The 15,114-nt window shown below is 42.8% G+C and overlaps 1 long non-coding RNA gene across 1 annotated transcript in view; it reads left to right on the top strand.

Annotated features, from left to right (window-relative positions):
• Nucleotides 1-10,523, top strand: part of LOC102380551 — a 39,275-nt gene extending 28,752 nt beyond the window's left edge. The window contains exons 2-3 of the long non-coding RNA XR_323535.1: nt 8,564-8,639; nt 10,273-10,523. This is a non-coding gene — a long non-coding RNA (uncharacterized LOC102380551). The remainder of the gene's footprint in view (nt 1-8,563; nt 8,640-10,272) is intronic.
• Nucleotides 10,524-15,114: the final 4,591 nt, after the last annotated feature.

Genomic DNA, 15,114 nt, shown 5'->3' with positions numbered 1-15,114 from the left:
CTGCTTAAGTTGAAACCCTAGCTGCTCCTGAAAACTGGTCTCCATGAATGAATCTATGGTTTTGAAAATTGCTAAGGAGCCTCCAAGGTGTGAAATAAGAGGAGGGAGGCCAGAAGTAGTTAACAGTCAGCAAAATTGCCTTTAAAAAAGTTAGCTTGGTTAGTGGAACATCAAGACTATTAGAAAGGGAAATGATCATTCAACACTTCTGGAGTGAAGAACAATGAGCCTTTAAGTTAATGACTTCATCAGCTGACTGAATGATAATGCAACAGTTGCTACACTGTGGAGCAGGAATCAAAGCAGGGTGCTTCTATTGCAGAGAGAAAATCAGCTTCTGCACTTAATACATGCAGCCCAATATTGGGGGACAGATTTTTGGGGAAAAGGTGCAAGTTGTATGTAAAAAATGAAACAAACAAACAAAACAATCCTTCAGTACAAAATTATGACCATAATATTGTAATTGCCCAATTCCCAAATGTTTATATTTTGGAAGAGGACAATCTCTCATTGCTTTACCTGTATCATTGTGAATTGAATTATTGGAGTGGATTAGTAATTTCTCGGTAAGTTTGGATTTCTGGCCTCTGACGAATTGCTCAGGGAATTGAAAACTGAAGTTAAGGCATTGGTAATACATTATGATGACAGAACTTCCTCAGGCACCTGCAGTTTACTGAAGAAAGAGAACCTGTAAGAAATGCAATTAGTCTTTTTCATATGCAGCAAAAATTATAAGACAAAAATATGTATTATGTTGTCCAATTTCTATTAGTCAAACTACTATTACTCATTTTTCTAAAAGCTGTATTCTTTGCTCTTTTTAAATTACAACAAACTGAACTTTTACAGTATCTTATCTTGGAGTAGGCTGGAAGGAAACTTCGAAGAAATGATTCTATTTTTCATTTACATTTCAAAGTCTTCTTCTCAGCTTTCCTGATTTTTTTGTTTTGTTTTGTTTTTTTGTTTGGTTTTTTTTGGTGTGTGTCTGGTCACGGTGCTTTACAATATGATTAAAATGAAAAAGTAATCTGTCCTGCACTGTTATAAGGTAGTAAAAGCAATTTTTAACCTTAACTTCAGACAAAGGGGTTGATAGAAATAAGATACGGATGATGGCAGTAAGCAGGGGACTGCAACTACAACCTTGGTTAAACAGCAGTAACTTTGCCACACAGAATGAGAGAACACAAAGCATTAGGAAAAGAGCACTTTTAAATGCATCTGCAGACTTGAAATAGAAACAGTGAACCAAATTCTGCCATCCTACACACCAAGCAAAACCAGTAGGCAGGTATAATTCACAAGTCAACTGCTAATAGCCTGGGGTTAGGAAGGAAGTTTCTTGAGGGAATGTTTTACATAATTACAGGGATTCTTGTGCTTTCCTTTGAAACATCTGATACAGGCATCTCACAGGAACAAGATACCATATTACATGGATTATTGATCTGATCAGATGTGACAATCCCTAAATTCCTGATCAGAAACACAATCTGGCCAGATGAATGGATTAACAATGCCCGCTATTGTTGGAATCATTTATAATGCATTCATCACACATTGCCACTTAGATCCCAGTCCCCTGATATTGTCACAACAAATTAAAGCCCCTACTCTGCAAGCACTTCATGCATATGAGTCGTCAAAGTTAATCACACGCCTGAGTGTTTGCAGAGTGGGGGCCTAAAGGGATTAAAATCTAGAGAAGCAACCTTAGAAAGTGACCTATTTTAAAGAGAGGAGAAGGGACATGAGAGCAATTCACTTGAGCTGGCTCGGATGTATCATTCATATGTATTATGTTGTCTCATGTTTTTTCCAACACATCTCTCTCTCACCCCATGTAACTAAAGCACACAGCCTCAAATGCTGATATGTGAAACTGGCACACACCCAATGCTGTAAACCTATTGGTGTGACCATGGCATTGAACTCCTGACTGCAGGAACAGCTGGCTGGCCCCAGTGTCTCATGGATTTGTTTTCTGCTTGTTGTATTCTAGGACTACAGCAATAATTTAGGATATTTGTCATTTTCAAAGATGCAGAGGTGTGATTATTGGCTAGAAACAATTTAAAAAAAAACAACAAAGGTAGGAAGTGCTAGAAACAATTTAAAAAAAAACAACAAAGGGAGGGAGAGATATATTGTAATTCAGTGTTTGTTACCTTTCCAGAAGCTTCACAAATTCAGTTAGCACCTGCACTATTTAAAGTATTTTTCCAGCAGTGTTGAGGTTGGACTCTTCCAATTGACAGCTGTTAGTTTAGCAGTTCAAAATATCCTGGGTGGAAGGATTGTTATTTATAGTGACTTCATCTAAGGGAGAGAGAAATTTGTTCAGCCTTTCTCTACAAATGATTTATTTGAACTGGATCATGAATTTTTTTGCTAACATGAGGTTTGTCTGGATGTTGCTAAACATCATCCAGTCAAAAGACCATGTGTTAGGATTACAAGGAGAGAGAATTTGGATTTTTTTTCCTGGCAAATACCAAACCATATTTTATTTTCTATTTTATATACCTTGTTCTTGGGCCTAAAAAAACATTTAAAGTCTGACTTTTTGGGCTAATTGTATTTAATCCCATCCCTTGACCTAGGGGTTAGCTGTGTAAATGGAAGTGGAACACCTGCTATACAGGATTATTTGTTGGGGATGTTGTTTACTCTCTTCTCCTTTCTTCTCTTGCCCCATGCCAGAGTCACTAGTTTTCTGGGGATAAGCTGGAGGGAGATGGCATTTGCATTCTGGTCAGCGGCTAAGTACCAGAATACCGACCACAAACTGTGTTGGGTTTGGAGCCACTAGATTCATGACTGTGGATTGACAGTGCCCCAGTCAGTGCTCCTTTTGTGTAGGATTGTTCAGGGCTGGCACAGCTATTTTCTGTGTGTGCAGGGGACAACGACAACCTCTCAGGATGAACCTGTCACCCCAGAGTTTCACTCTGGTATGTAAAAATAAGTTTTGAATAGGGTCATATGCATTTTGTTGAAATTTACTCTACTGGATATGAACACTGGTGGTGGAGGGACTTTTGATAATAGATAAACACTCAGATGTTCAAATGCTCCTGTAAACCTTCTTCAAATTTTCTGAACTGTACTACTGGCTCAGTGTCTTGGAAACACGGTCATGTGAGAGATCTAGTTATATCCTTGCAATCTAGTGGATCTGAAATTTTGCCAAAACAAAATTTTTTGCATCCTTTTGCAACCTTATCCTCCATTCTCTTCTGTTCCCAGCTGAGACTAAAATATTAAAATATATTAACCAGTATCTTAACTTCAACACAGTTTTTGCTCAGTTATCAGTTGCCTATTTCTGTTAAGTGTTTTAATGCACTGCCACTGAGGTGAATTTCACAGCAGTCTGTCTGCCTAATGGATGGTGCTCTGTTCTTTAGATATATTAATGGACTATCTGATGTAATTTATCTTTTAAAACAAAATTCTTTGGAGTAGACTGGGCTTCCATCCCCAGGCTTCTGGTAGCCTGCAGGGTCAGTGAAAAAGCTTCAATACCCTCCAAGGGACTTTCTCCAAGTGAAGGAGCAATCAAGAGTCAGCATATATGTTAATGCTGCCTCTTCACATTGTGACCACTGCTGGAGTGATAAGCAGTGGGCAAACCTTGACTGATGAGCAGTCTAGCAGTATCTGTGAAGAGGAACTCATAAACTAAAAGTAGGAACTACTCTGTCTCTTAAGAAGCCCAAAATCTAGAAAAACATGCCATGACTTAAAGCTACCTCCCCTGACTTGGGATTTGCAGCCTGGGACCTCTTGGAGTTAGATGCCTATTTCAAAGGTGCATGCAGTATGTAAGTAAATATGGTAATCATAATAAATGAGATCAATAAGAGATGTTTCACCTATCCAAACCATCAGGCTTGATCACATATGTTAAGAAACAAATCTACACTCTATACTCATTTGAATAACATTTGGGCCACATCTACATGCCCATGGACATTTGCTTCCCCAGGGACAAGAAGCAGCGGCACACCTAGGGTCATGGGGGCTAGGGTCTTGGGGGCAGTGGCACACAGATGGGTCTGTAGCACCACATACCGCACAGCCATGCTCATTTGGATGCAGCCTTGGGATGTTTTCTCTGGGGGCCCTATTTCCTCTCTGATGACAGTACATGGGAAGTCCAGGGGCTATGGTTTTAATGGGGTGAATCTTCCTGGTGTTCATGGCCTGCAGGAGGGCTGATGGACATGGTCTGATGGGCTGTATGTGTCAGGGGTCTATGGGGAAAAAAAATTCACCTAGAGCCTGATTCAGCAGAAGCACCTTTGTGTTTGTGCACTTTTCTGAACTGAGACCCTGACACTACTGATTCAGATGTATGCAACATGGAGTCCACTGTGCAATATGAAGTCCCCTTTCTGCCCCTCCTATCTTCCTGCAGTAGCACCCTACTTCTATTGCCTCTGGGATCTTGGCTGCAACCCTTCCCCATCCGCACCCTCCAAAATTGATAAAGGAACAAAAAAAGTGTGAGGGTATAAGGAGGAGGAGTAGGTTAGAGATGAAGGGGGGAAGCTGAAATATAACTTGTTACCTAGCCACATATTCCTTTAGAATTTCCACAGGGTTCTTGCCTGCTATGCTTCACATCATAGATGGTGCTGGAATCTGTATGTTTAGAGAAAACTACAATTAAACAAATAACAAGATGGAGATGGAGGACCAGTCCATGTGTACAACCCAAGCAGCACAAGGAAAGTGGAGACTGCCTATAACTTCCCAGCGAGGGATACCCTTGTATGTTGGACTTCCCAGTGGCACAGTGCTACCACAGCCAGATTCTTTGCTTCTGTACCTATAGCTTCCACCGTAGGGAATGAGCTGAGGGAGACGAGTGTCTCGGGTGCAGAAGAACGTGACTGTGTACCTGTAGCTGGTAAATTTTTCTCTTGGGGACTATTACTGATCAATAGCGATCCCCACCTACTCTATAATGTGCCAGGGACAAATTTGGAAAACCTTGACTGTCATCTTCCCATTCTCCAGTGCTGGGATCCTTCCTGGAAGTGAGTAGCCGAGAATCTGCCTTCCTGTAGCCCTCTCTTTAGTTGAGAAGAAAATTGGCTGGTAAAGATCTCTCAGACTCACAAAATTGGGATGTAGAGCCAAAGCTGTGTTGCTCTCTCATTATCTGCACATTCCAAATCCAGTGTGTCCACCGTAAGGAAGCTCCTTTAGTACCCAAGTGCTAGGTGTGAAGCAAAGATGGAATTTAAGACTGTGGACTCATACAAACTGCGCTCCTACTGACCCTGAATTTGCCTTTGTGAATGCAGAGGCCATTAATATATTCATAGTCTTGGCTGAGTTCCTTTTTTTGTAGTAGCATTTTAAGAGGAGTATAAGTCTGAGCCATGCATAGGGTAAGAATTTGTGCCAGACTTCAGACTGCAGTGAATTTTTATTGCTGGCTTGTAGGGCAGTGAAAATAGAGATTTATAATAGAAGCTTGACAGACTGATAATGAAAGAGCAGAGAGAGTGGTTACAGATTAGAAATATGTCCTCATTGATATGGATTTCTGTGAATACCAGTGCAGCTTTGTAGTGCATATTTCCTTCAATCTCCAGGAAGAGTCAGGATTTTTTTATGTCATGAAAGGAATTCTTACTTCTTAAAAATGGGATGTTTGGACATGTCCTGCACATCTGTATTATGAAATCAAATTCTGGGTGGTGACTAAACCTTCAGCATTTAACGATATAAACTGCGTCAAAGCTCTTGTAATGCAAACATGACCCAACATTGCCTAGAATTTCTGCAACAATCCTTTTGTCTTTATCACTGACTTTTTTCTTAATGGTTTCCAACTGTATTTAAATGAAGCAGTTTCCTTTCTGTTATGAATGTTCCTTTATAATGTTCTGCTACTTAGCATGCACTGACTGAACTCTATAGTATGCTGTATCTACTGACTGGATAATATGCAAATAAAAGAATCCTGCAAGTTCCAGTAAAAAATATTTTGTTATGGGGCCATCCTTCTCTTTTAGAAAATACAGTCTTATTCCAAGCAATGTTTCTCAAGTCAGAAAATTGAAATGGCTAATACTGTGCTAGATGTTCAGTGAAGCATTGCACCTGCCAAGTTTGCAGTCTCACTTCTTCCTACTGGTTACAGTTATTAACTTGCCTTCTTGTTTGCAACCAGGACTACTCGCAGCCTTCATAATGTAGAATTAGAAGCGCTTTTTGCTGAAACACAGATAGCTATTATTTCCTTGTAAAAACATACCTGAAGTATGTAAATCTCAGCCCTGGGTTAGCTTCCTGCAGAATGAATAGGCACCTTAGAAAGGGGTTCACAAGAAACAGCATGGTGACTGGAGACATGCCTATAACTATAACATAATGAAATGCCGAGGACAGGGCTGTATCTTAAATCCCACTCCCTCAAAAGCTAACATGAATCCCTCAACTTGAGATTTGCAGCCCAGAACCAGTTCCTGGAGTTAGATGCCCATTTAAAAAAAAGAGCCAGGAGTGGAGTTATTCTTTTTTTTTTTTTTTTTTTTTCCCCTAGTTAGGTTGTGTTTTAAAAGATAAAGTGAGTATAGCTTTCTGGGCTAGTAATTAGGACACTTACATGAGAGAAGATGTCCTAGATTCCAGTTCCTGTTCTGAGGACTGATCATGTGTTTATAAATCAAATGGCCATAGGTTAATATGCACAAATGTTCCTGTCAACAAGGCCTGGAACTTAGGACCCACTTTCCATGGTGAGAATCCTAACAACTACTACAGTCATGCTCAGACTTACCCTTTAGCCCAGGGGTGGGCAAAACCTGGCCTGTGGGATGGATCCAGCCTGCCAGGCCGTTCTATCCAGCCCTCCAAAAAACAATTATTACTGGCCTGTGGCTGCTGCTCTAAAAGCCAGTGGGGCTTTCAGAGGTCGCACACCACTGGCCTGGGCAGGCCCTGTGCTTCCACCTCCATGGGGCTTCTGTTGCTCTATCTGGGAGCCCCATATGGAGGTACCAAGTGCAGTGGTGTGTGTTACAGTGCGTACATTCTGGCAATAATCGTCGCCATTCACACTTTGCCATGCCTTTAATGGGAGAATAAATAAATAAATGAAAGATGATTGCAGGTCTTATACTTGATCTTTACAAGGTAAATTAATACTTCTCACTCAATACAAGCACAAAGTATTTACGTTAGAGCACCAGGTCAGCAAAGTCCTTCTTTATAGTCTTTAAGGCTAGGGACAGATATTACACATAAACCGGTTTAAATGATCAGAAACTGGTTTAAACCTGTAACAGAACAGATATCCAGTGCATATAAACCAGTTTAAAAATGACTGAAACCGGTTTGAGGTAAACCTGGTTGAATGTAGATTTAACTGATTTTGGCTCAAACTGGTTTATGCAATGCCTGTCCCAGACTCCTTGCTGGTTTAAGTCAAATCAGAATCCCCCAGCTTCCCAGCATGTTCTCTGGGCTGGGTGAGGCTCTGTTCTCTCTTCTGGTCTGGCCCCTTCCCTCTGCTCTCTAGTTGGAGTAGGGGGCAGAGCTCTGCTCTCTCTGCTGTCTAGCGGGAGCTGGCCTGCCATGGCCCCCAAGGCAAATTCCTCCTCCGTTTCCACCCCCTGAGGACCAGCTTGCCTCCACGGCTTGCCTGCAGCCAGGGAAGAATTCTGCCCCCCCCGCCCACCACCAACCTTGGTGGGGGGGAGGGGAGGCAGGGGTTGGCTGCAGTCTCAGTCATCATCATTGTGTGCTGGAGATGTAGTTAAGTGAAGTTGCAAACAGCTTCACCAAAGAATGCAGAGAGCTACATTTACATTATAAAGCAGAACCTGCAAAAGGTGTGAATGCCTAAACAAAGCCTTTCTGAATGCCTGGCTGTAAGGAGACACAGGATTATGTAAGATTTATGCAAGGCTTTCTCTTGCTTCCTCATTTACATTTTTAGAGTAAGTTGTGTATGCTGTGTTTTACTGGGCTGTATCTTAGCTTAGGCAAAGATTTTTGGTAGCTTCCTGTTGTATGCTTTGCAAATTGCTCTGTTCAATACATGCCTGCTTCAGAGAGAGGACTTTTTCCCCATCCCCACTGCTCTGTCTGGTATCAGCTGCCCCCCCCACCCCTTGCCCTGCAGCTGGTGGCTGGCATCCCCTGTTTTGTGCTAGCCCTGGCTGGTGCCTGGCCATGCCCCCTCCACTCCAGCAGGAAGGGGTAAGAGCCTTGGAGCGCAACAAAATTACTGAGAGAGCCTTGGAGGGCATCTCTCTTCCCTCCCCTTTGGTAGTGGGTGGCAGGCACACTCTAGCACCCCCTGGCCTCTGTCCTGAGCCACTGCAGGCATGTGCTTGCATTTCCTGGTTTAACAGAACATATCTGTCCAGCTAGTAATCAGTTTAAGCTGCACAGCTTCGACTAACCTGCAAAGACTGAATGAATTCAGGCTAGAGCTTTTTGAATGTCTGGCCCTAGACTAAGTCTGGGGTGCAACTCCCAGCTAAGCTCCCTTTTCTAATTGATTCCTTTTTCTTTATCTCTTTAGATTCCACTAGTAGTGGTTCAGTGATCCACGCTCCCCTCCTGTGCTTCAGAACTCACCTTTTCCATGCAATTTTCAGGTAAGTACCTTCATGATGCATGGGAAATCTCTTGCTTGAACCCTGTTGCAAAGTTCCTGTGCCTCCCCACAAGTTGCCCCAACCCACTGGGTTGAGCTCTGCTTCTCAGTCCCCTTCTGGGGTTTTTTTGTTTGAGGAAACATTCTTTTAAAGGGGTTTCCCTGCTGCTTTTCTGGTCAGTAATTGTAAGTGCTTCTCAGCCGTTGAGATCTCTGGCTGGGAGACTCTGTTTGATGTCATCACCCATAGTCGGCATCCCCGCTCCTCAGTAAGTTCTTCTTCTGTTTTCTTTATAACAGGGTCAATAGGCTCTCTGTTACAGTATGCAACTAGTCAGCTGGTAAATGGGGAGGGAGAGATGGGGGTGTAGTTTGTGGATGGAGGTGTGGGTTCCCCCTCTGCAGCAGGTGGCGGGCTCTCTGGGCACTCCTGGCTTGATTCAGGCAGAGCCCCATGGTGGTACGTGGCTCTGGCTGAATCCTGGGAGCTGAATGTGGCAGCACAGAGCCCCCTCAGACTGGGCTGCTGGGGTGTGCATTCAACCTTGACCAGCCTGGCTCTGTACCAGCACGTGGGGCTCCTGGCATTGCAGGCAGTAACTGTGCACCCTTGGGCTGGGCTGGGCCAACTCTATGCTTCCACATGGGGCTTTCAGCACTGCAGTGGGAAGCTGCACATGGCAGCATGGAGCCTGTCTAGCCTGATGGCATGTGACTCCCCATGACTTCCAGTCTGCATGCCATTGGGCCAGGCAGGCTCCATGCCAAGCATGTGCAGCTCCCTGATGGAGTGCTGAAAGCCCCACATTGAGGCACAGAGCTACTCTGGCTTGGCCTGGTCTGATGGCATGCAGCTTTCACCTGCAGTGCCAGGAGCCCCACGTGCTGGCATGGAGCCAGCATGGTCTGGTTCAGAGACGCACACAAGCAGGCCAAGCCAAGTGAGCTCCATGCTGCCACGTGCAGCTCTCAGGAGCCGTATGCTACTGTGGTGCTTTGCCTTCCATGGGCCAAGAGCATCCTGAGGGCCTGTTGCTGCTACTGCTGCTTCTGGCAGCAAAGGATAAGTGCCATGGGAGTGATTGTGGTGGGGGGAGACCCACACCCACCCACAAAACCCACACCCATCCACAACCCCCACAACCACCCATAAATCCCCACACACACCCATACCCCTACACCCCTTCACAACCCCCCCAAAGCCCCCACACACCTACACTCCCCCAAACTTCTTCAACACCCCCTCCCCAATATACAAGCATAAGACTTTATTTTGAGGTATTATGCAGTCACAGCTATATACACTATACAAACACAGGTAAATCAGGACAAAAATATTTTTTAAACAAAATTAAAATACGTTATGTAGATGTTTGATTTTTTTTTTAGCATATGATCTGTGTTTTTTCTGGTTCCAAGATGGCAACCCCCACCCCAAAGAGTACTTCTGGGAGCAAGGAGGTGGGGGGAATGACTTCTGGCGGCAAGGGTCAGGCGTCAAGGGTGAAACTTTTGGCCCCAAGATGGCAATCTTCCAGCCCCTGTCAAGGAGTGGGGCTACCCTTGTGCCCCTTGACAGCTCACCAAAAGTTAAGTGGACCTGCAGCTGAAATAATTGCCCACTCCTGCTCTAGCCCAACGAATCCTGAATTCGTGTCTGTGCTACGGACCAACTTCAACAGGAGGAGGTGGAGACTGTTTCTCTTCTGGCCATGGCCTATATCTTTGCTTTCCTGAACCCTTCCAGGCAGATGAAGCTGAACCCAATTCTTCCATAATCTGGCTAAGCAACTACTTTTCTCTTCATTTTTACTACTTATCTGCACCTAGTACAATGAGACCCTTATCAATGAATCTCCAGGTGCTACTGCCATATAAAAAAAGAACCAACAATAACCTAGGATTCTGACATTTACTTTCCCTTGCTTAGAGTATGTGAATATTGTCTAATTCATATGTTTTAGTACATATTGAAGTATGCCGAAATGTCAATATGTGTATCAATGAAACATTTATACATGAATACATAGTGCTGGTTACAAGTAAAAAAAACAAAACAAAAAACGTATGTTTTTATAGTTAAACTTAATGTAAAGAGTCAGAAGCTTGCTATAGAGTTAGGTAGATCTGACTCTACAAATTGGACATTTCAAAAAGATGAAGTGAAAGAAGCATAATTTGACATCAGGCATCTTTGAGAGAAGCCCATTAGGTGATGGAAAATAAAGTTTACATATTAAATGAATAAGAATTTTCATCATTTCATTTGGAATTGATCCTACTTTGAGGTTATGTATAGCATAGTATAGTATGTATGGTAGATGAGTCTAAGTGATATTAAAAGAATGCAGGAAAAAAAAGAAAATGTTTGTTTTTTTAATGTAAGATGAGAAACATATACGCTTTTAGTATGGAATATGGACTAGTGGTATATAAATAATTTATTTGTTGGAAAAGTTGTATGTGTCCTTTCTTTGTATTTAGAGGATACTCTGAGAGCTACAGACTTGCTGTTTGCCTCTAAAAATCACATAATCTTCCTAAACAACAGATAAAATAGAGGCAATTTACAAACTCGCTGTGGTGTTTCAGTACTCAATTAACTTCAAGAAAAATTACACAAATAAGTTTATTGGATGAAAAGTAATAATAACTAAATAAGATTATCACTCCCAAGTTTTCATTAAAATAAATTTAACTGTATTTTCCTATGAAATAATATCTCCTTTTAAATGTTTTTATGTGCTATGAATAAGATTTTATGTATGCCAACAGATGAGTTAGAGCGTTAGTGTGTGAGATGGGGGAAGGCGGGTTTACTTACAGGCCCCTTCTCTGGTCCCTTGTTTAAAAGCCACCTCCTTCTGTTTAAAAATGTAGATTTCTCTTACTGATTCCCTGTTTAGTTCCCTATTTAATTTGTGTGTGAATTCCTGTCTCCCATAACATTTATACTGGTTTATAGGAACCATTCTTTTTAAAAACACTTTTTTTCTTAACTATAACTTACCTACCAGCTGGCTTTTCATTTGGACTGGGGATTTTTCATGCTGTGCCCAGCATTAATGGAGATATATGAAGTTTAGCAGGAGACTCCCAAACCATATGGAGTTAATGCTGTTTGAGATATATAAAAATGTCCGAAATACACTGAGGACAGCATATTCTCCTTATATGTCTGACATAATACTATTAACATTTCACAAATGTATTTAAAGTGTTTTCTAAAAAAAACCCTTTGCATGATGCACTTTAAATAGCTATGTTTAAAATCATAATACTCAAAGAGTTTGCAAGAAGAATAATTGGACTTCAGGTGCATGTATCTGACATTGCTTCATACCTTGACACAGTAAATATCGTATGTCAGAGCACATTACTTCCTGTAACTAACAAAGAAACCTAAACAATACAGCTTCTCAGGTCAAAGAACCTAGGGTAAAAATGGGTTTGATCCTCTAACCCTGGCACACATGAGTAAATGCCATTGGATCACTGTGGCTGCTGGAGTAAGTTATTTGCTGCTGGTAGAATTGTACTGTTTTGGGGGTTGATGTTGGAATCTAGCCTCTTATCTCCTAGGCTACTGATATGAATCCTTCCTGATCCAATAATAACAGCCTTTAGATGTGAAAGCTGTTCTTTATGGTTCAGGGATCTGTTTCTCTCATGGTCCACATATACATTTGAAGCTGTTTCAAAAGGTCAGAATCTGGTATGTTCTAAATGTTACATGATGTGACCAAGTTGGGGAGCAATACAAATTTGGCAAAACTGCTTCAGTTTTAACCCTGGATGAAGCACTGAGGTTGGAGAGGTTTTGCCAGATGTATATTGTTCTCAGCTTGTCCATGCATAATAATTAAAACATAACAGCTGCTGCCTGTTTGAAATATTCCCGTTGAAACAGCTCCAAATGTACTTGTCCATATCTTTTAAGAGGCTCTGGCATGAGCCAGCGGAAACGTGTTGTTATGTTATGAAGTAGCTAATGTTACACAACGATGATCAGTTAGAGCTCAGACACTGAATGAATGGAACCTCTGTCAGATTGTTTGGCCCTGAGTGTTTACTAAACTGCACACAAGTGCAGCCCCCCATGCCAGTAAGAAGTCCCAGTTCTTCTCTCTGCTCATGGAGTTCCTGGCAGGATCCAGGTCTAACAGTTGCTGTCCTCTAATGGATCTTTAGCAGTCTGTGCGAATTTGCACCTGTTCCATTTTTCTAGTGAACAGAAATATATATCAAAAGACCACATGCACATCTGATACCTTTGCTTGAAGTCTCAGCAGCGTATGGGGTAGGCAAACCATCTGCTCATGCGTAGAGACCAAGACCCAGCCAGATATTTGCATAGTGCTAGATTTTTTTTCTCCTAATTTGTATCCCATGTCTGCTCTTGTTTGTTTCCTGCTGGGCTGCCTGACCCTACTGGCAGTGTGGGAATACATTCCTTCAAATGGCCAGCCCATTCCTCTGCTGGCCATCCATTCATCAGTACAGTCCATCTGCTTCAGACATGTGCGAAGTAATGAGTAGAGCCAGAAATGTTTGTCCAGCTGGTGTTTTGACTCCCTATTGTTTCATAAATGGTGAAGGAGAATAATTAGTATTCCAGTACACCCATGCACTCCTAGCAAGTTCCCTGCATGGGTGAAAGAGCTAAAAAGACTTGATGGAGTAATGCCTGAAGAATCAAACATCTAGTGTCATCAGACAATTGATGGCAGGGTTCAAACAGTGACCAACACAGAATACATAGGAACAGAATCCATGGTGGATGGCCATTGCCACTTGCAACCCAATCTGCGATACTCAACTCAAGTGTGGGAGAAATTCTATTACCCTCTCTGGGATCATAACAGAGAAGTTCATCATTATCTTCAGTCCTTGTTTTGACAAGTCTTTCACACATGCTTTTCACATTCTGTAGCACAGGAAAGTAAAGAGAAATGATGAGCAATGACTACCAAGGACAGGGCTGCCATCTCTTACTATGGGCTTATCAACAGCATTTCAGAATACTTTCCTAGCTTGCTCTCGCTGACTGTTTCTAGATATAGTTACTTAGGATCTAGTTTTACTGTAGGATTTTGTCATGCATTTGTTCTCGGCCTCAGAAATCACGAGTCCTGCAAAACAGAAGTAGGATAACATTTTCAAAAGTACCAAAGTGATTAACCCTCCCAAGATGTATCATCTAAAATGACTTATGGCCAGGTGGACACATTTGATGAGAGTATTTAATTAATAGTTTGTAGAGACAGAAGGACCCTTAGTTCATGTAGTCTGACCTCCTGCAAAACTCAAGCAATTTGGGTTTACTCCAGTTACTCTGTACCAAGCCCCATCACTTTTGTGTTTGGTTAAAACATATACTCTATAAAGTCATTTGATCTTACTTTGAAGATACCAAGAGAAGTGGATTCATTATCTTTTGGTGGTTTATTCTAGTAGTTAAGAAGTCCTCACTGCTAAACACTGTGCCTCGTTTCAATATGAGTTTTTTAACTTCTGACTTGGTTCTTGTTATGCCTTTCTCCACTAGATTAAAGACTTTTTTTAGTATCAGGTATTTTCTCCCCAGGAAGGCACTTATACAATGGAATCAAATAATTTTGACCTTTTTTAATTGAGCTCTTCTTGTCAATGTGGAAGCTCAATGTGGGGGTTGCTTTAATTCATGGCACTTCCTGTGAAACCCCATGAGTTAGAGCAGGAAACTGCATGTCTGTCAGTGCCCAGAGCATCATTTTTATTGCAGTTGCCCTTTTGAGACTCAAAACAGGAATTAGGACAGAGGTGGACAAAATATAGCCCGCAGGCCAGATCTGGCTTGCCAATTGGTTCTAATCCAGCCTGTAGGCGGTGGCTCCAGCTCTGGCCTCTGATACCATGCGGGATGCTGTGTAGACACACTCTACCCACCCACCTGGCTCTGCACAGTGACAGCAGAGGCTGGAGCTGCCACCTGTGTTGCCTGCCAGCAGAGGTGGGGGCCTGAGTGCAGCTCACCAGGGCCTGCTAGGTGGATAGGCACCCACCCAGGTGCCTTCTGCCCAGTGCCCCCCCATGGTGCTTGGGAGATGCAGGCTGCCCCTGCAGGCCTTTGGCGAGCACTTTCAGTCTCCAGCCTTTGCCGGCAGGCAGTTCCCAGGGCCTGCAGGGCCAGTCTGCATCTCCCAGGTGTCTCGGACGGCCAGGGCTGACTTGAGTTACGCTCGTACGTCAGGGCGGGCTGGTGAATGGAGAGGCAGACACAACTTATTGGTTGTAAAAAACTTTACTCACGCCGCTTGCAATCACGACGCAGGTGGTCCGGTCGTCGGAACAACCACACGAGTTTTCCAGCTGGCGGGGCCCAAGCCAGTTAATCCGTCCGCAATTCGAAGCTGGCGGGGAAAGGGGTACGTCGGGGTTGCGCTCGGTGACGGGAAGAAAGATCAATAGGTGATCAGTCTATCGATCGGCAGCCG

Source organism: Alligator sinensis, unplaced genomic scaffold (assembly GCF_000455745.1).
Source record: "Alligator sinensis unplaced genomic scaffold, ASM45574v1 scaffold123_1, whole genome shotgun sequence".
In the NCBI taxonomy this organism is placed as follows: domain Eukaryota; kingdom Metazoa; phylum Chordata; order Crocodylia; family Alligatoridae; genus Alligator; species Alligator sinensis.
This window is presented reverse-complemented; position numbering and strand designations above follow the sequence as displayed.